This window comes from Dioscorea cayenensis, chromosome 1 (genome assembly GCF_009730915.1).
Source record: "Dioscorea cayenensis subsp. rotundata cultivar TDr96_F1 chromosome 1, TDr96_F1_v2_PseudoChromosome.rev07_lg8_w22 25.fasta, whole genome shotgun sequence".
Classification (NCBI taxonomy): Eukaryota; Viridiplantae; Streptophyta; class Magnoliopsida; order Dioscoreales; family Dioscoreaceae; genus Dioscorea; species Dioscorea cayenensis.
The window spans coordinates 21781038-21785792 of NC_052471.1; the positions used below are offsets into that span (position 1 = coordinate 21781038).

Below are 4755 nucleotides of genomic sequence, written 5' to 3' on the forward strand. Positions count from 1 at the left end.
GATACTGACTACGAGGGGTTTTACTTATTGATTGCATGCTTTTACATTTTATTTCATTGTTGATTATATCTTTCTTAATGGAGAACTAAACCCAAAGTGGGTGCTTGGACTTGTAAACCCAAGGATGATTTTGTTTCATTAATCTTTTACTATGTTTCTTTAATTGATGTTTTGATTGAGTTCCAACCTTGAATGCTTGTTCAACAGATTTTCCTTTAGAGTGATAATGGGGTTGAGAATCTATTTTGGTAATCTTTATGGATGAGTGACACACCATGAGGGTTAGACAAAGCAAGGTTGGAGAGGGTTGAGAGGATAGAGTCGAGAGGTGGCGGAACGTCTTTTTTCCATTCCAATGTGATTTATCCTACCTCTACATTCCAAGAGTTCTTTGTGGTCATGATAGAGTGAAGTGCTAAGAGACAAACTCCGCTGGGTCTTATTTGCATGACACGCCCCTTGTCAGTGTATGCCAGTAAGTGCATGGGTTGTCGAATGGCGTCTACGAGGCCCATCCCCAGATTAAGATAAGTGATGTAGGAAACAACAAATAATACTCCCGCACTTCCATTATGGCACTAATATCGCAGATAATCGGGCACAATATACCCCAAGTGGATTAGAATGGTCAAGACCATGGAATATAAGTAAAGTAACCCTTGTCGACTTAAAACACCCGTATTGCCTCCTCGACCATCTATAGATCTGCTAAGAACGGCGAATAAGTACCTGTAGCTCAGCTAGGACAAACAAGAGGCCTTGGACACTCCCGGTTCATATTACCCCTATCCGTAAAAGTCCTGGTAAGCTTGCTGTGGGGTCAAGGTGGCAGGGTAATCTATTGGCAAGTGTTTATACACCTCGGTGTCTATGTAAACCTCATCATATAAGCCCATGAGCACTGACAACTCAGTGACACTCATGGAGAATTGATATCCGAATGCTCTGAGCTGTATGACATCAATGACGTCAAACCTCCCATATGGCTGCTGGAACTCAAAGGATGCCAGAACCTCCAATATCAGTAGCCTGTAAACTGGCTCTTGTATCGAAAGCAATCTCCTCCACCTTCCCACGGTCAGCAATGTGTAAATCTCACTGGCCAGCTCATCACCTCGCTGGACCTCACTAAATACACTCAGGTCCACGAACTGGGACTGCCCAATCTTGAGTCTCGATAGCCGCTCAAATTGAGCCTGATGCTCGGGATTTGACAATTCGATATGTGCCAACTCGGGTAAAGGTTCTCTAGGGCGCTTCCCTTCTTACCTCCTGGAGTGCGGTGCCATTCTTGTGATAAATGAGGAAGAAATGATCATATAAACACAGAAACAAAATAATGTAGAATTCGACATAGGCCTATGGAAATTACCAATGCCCTTGTGGATCTACTGGGTGTGAAAACCGCACGGTTGTGCACCAATTCTCCAAAAATTCAACTTAAAACTAACCCTAAGGGCTTCGTAAGCCTGCATAAGACATTATATCATGAAAATTAGTACAACTCAAGATCTTCAATCCAATAAAAACCCAGGATTTTCGAAGAAAAGAGGATAAAAAGGGTTACCGAAAATCAGCATGAAATGTGAAGAAACATCCTCCAAAACAACGGTGAAGGGTTGGGAAGTTGATCAGGAGTGGTTTTCGGGTGATTAGAGATGAAGAAGAAGAGAATCCACAAAGATTTTAAAGAAAAACTCATGTCTCTTGGAATTCTGCACAAAAAAGCTTCACAGGGGCAGGTACACGGCCTTTGGTGAACCTAAGGCCAAGCACTTCCAATATTTTCTTCATTGATGCACATAACGTTTTAATTTTTGCTTGAGGATAAGCAAAAGCTTAACTGTGGGGGAGTTTGTTAAGTGCTTGTGCGATACGAATGCGAAGCGTTCATTCCTTATGTTTAGCATTACTTTTCTCGGGTTTTTACACTAACATGTGTGTTTTTATGTTACTTTTGTGCAGGTAGGGTTGTGAGACCGAGTATGAAGGAAATAGGCCAATGTGGATCATAATGCACCAATTTTGGAGGAAATCTTGCTAAGGTTCAAACGCGAAGACATAGGTCAGGTGTGAGATGCTAGAGTGTGTGCCAACCTCCTCATATTTGAGTGGGCACATCCATTTGGAGGGGCACAAAGACAGTCACATTCGAGCATTCCGATTTATGCACATAGAACAAGAGCTCCACCAACATGCACACCATTGAAGAAGCAAGTGATCCACGATGTGAACATGTGCCCGTTTTCGTTACCCCGATGAAAGTATGGAATTGGGAAGCTATTCAGGTCGAACACTATAACAGAACACTGTAGCATATACTGTAGCAGCACTGTTTACAGCCGGCTGAGAAACCAGAGAAACAGAGAATCCACACGGGCGTGTGGAAATTATCCACGCCCGTGTGGAAATTCCGCACGGGCGCGTGGAGCATACACGCCCGTGTATTCGCCCGATTCCAGCCCTATTTAAAGCCGTTTCAGCCCCGATTTTGCTATTCTTTTCTCCATCTTTTCCGCAACTTGAGAGAGGGCTTTGGCTAGGGTTTTGAGGGGTATTGGCCAAGGTTTTGGGGAGGTTCTATGGCTCCGACATCATCATTCCTTAGGAAGAAGGTTGGTAGGGGAGCTCCGTCGAGGCGTATCCTATACCGGATGAGGGAATCCTTGGACGACGAGTAGAGGACTTTCCACAAGACCATTGACACGATTATCGAGTGGGTTTCTTTATGGATTCATTACTTTTACATTCTATTTCTTTGATTGTACTTAACTCCATGGAGAGGTAAACCCCTAGTGGGTACTCGGGTATTGTGAACCCTAGGATGTATTTGTTTCTTTGAACCTCTTTATTATGATTTCAATAAATTGATGTTTATTGTGAGTTCCAACCTTGAATGCTTGATTGTATGAACATTTCCCCTAGAGTGACACTAGGGTTGAGAGTTCTTATTGGTAACCTTGTGAGTGAGTGACACACCACGAGGGTTAGACAAAGCTAGGTTGGAGAGGTTTGAGAAGGTGAGTCGAGAGGTACAGGAACGTCCCCTTTCCCCTCCTGTGTGACAGATTCTACCTCCATTCCTCGAGTTCTTTGCGGCCATAATAGAGTGAATGGTTTAAGGGATGAACTTCCGCTGGGGCTTAGTTGCGCGTGCAACGGAGTGAAGCGTTGAGGTGATCTTAGTATCTAGGGCTCAATTGTGGTTAGGGACCTTCCACCTGGACCAAAGGGTTAGGTCTATAATTAGGCAGAGATTTATTAGTTAGAATCCCTTGAGCTCATTGCAACTCTATGCGAGTGCGAGGTGTTGAGATTGTTCAATTTCTCCTCTGGGACATGTATAGAGTTAGGCATAGTTGACCTTAGATTTGGGACTATGTAATTAAGGATTTCCACGACTCACCATTGCATTGATTAGGAAGCATAATAGAGGGTTCTTGCACTTGAAACGATTATCCTTGGTGGAGCATTATCCGGGTACCCCATGTTTATCGATTGCCTTACCCCCTTCTTAACTTTTGCTCTCTTACTTGTTGCTTTTACTGTTGAGAATTGAATCATTGTCATACTCATTATCATTGATCTTTTACATAGCTAAGAATCGATTTAAGTACTTTTATTCCCTACTCCCTGTGGATTCGATACCCGCTCTCCCGGGATTATTACTTCGACAAACCCGTGCACTTGCGGGATATACGCAAGGGGACCTTGTCAAGTTTTTGGCGCCGTTGCCTGGGAGCTAGGCGTTTAGAGATACTTTGCACTTTGTTTTCTTAGCTATTTCACGACACATTCTATTTCACGTCTTCTTATTCTATCATTGTTCTAATTTTCTTTTTCTTTCTTTTTGGTGCATCTCCAGGTTATGACCCGGGGAATCCATCAATACTGATTGAAGGAGACCCTGAGCTTGAACGTACACATAGAAGAATAGGGAAAGAACCTGTGCAAGAACAGCATAATTCAGCTGATTTGGAAGGAGAGGAATTTGAAAACATGGTAGAACAGAATGAGCAACAACGAACACTATCGGATTATGCCAGACCTTCAGTATTTGTGACACAATCGAGTATTGTGTGTCCCCCGATTACAGCTCTTCAGTATTTGTGACACAATCGAGCTTAAGCGGGCATTCATCCATATGCTGCAGCATTCCTCACAATTCAACGGTTTGACCGATGAGGATCCAAATAGTCATATAGAGAACTTTCTCGAGGTGTGCGACATGCTGAAGATAAATGGGGTTACGGATGACACCATCAAATTGAGAGCCTTCCCATTTTCCTTGAAGGGGAAAGCGAAGCAGTGGCTACACTCATTACCTAGAGCATCAATCACTACATGGGAGGAGATGGTAGAAGCTTAGGAATGAGATCTCGTCCTTTGTTCAGTTGGAATTGGAGTCTCTATTCGAGACATGGGAAAGGTTCAAGGAGCTCCTAAGAAAGTGTCCGCAACACGGATTCCCAGAGTGGATGATTGTTCAAACCTTCTACAATGGTTTGAACCCGAGCACAAGAGCAACTCTTGGATGCGGCGTGAAGGTACCTTAGGTAGCAAAACCACCGATGAGGCTCATCAATTAATTGAGGAAATGGGGTTAAATAGTTACCAATGAAATTGATGCGGTAACCATGAAATTGATGCGGTAACCTCATTGGCGATGCAAGTAGAGAGTCTGACTAAGAAGCTAGATCTCATAGCTTCCAATAGAGTTGAAGCAGTGACCAATTACACCGGTTGTGGTGGAGG

At 43.4% G+C, this 4755-nt stretch overlaps 1 non-coding gene across 1 annotated transcript; it reads right to left on the reverse strand.

Annotated features, from left to right (window-relative positions):
• Nucleotides 1-4361: 4361 nt before the first annotated feature.
• LOC120266756 lies at nucleotides 4362-4468 on the reverse strand. The gene has a single exon (XR_005538274.1). It is a non-coding gene; the product is annotated as a small nucleolar RNA R71 (small nucleolar RNA).
• Nucleotides 4469-4755: the final 287 nt, after the last annotated feature.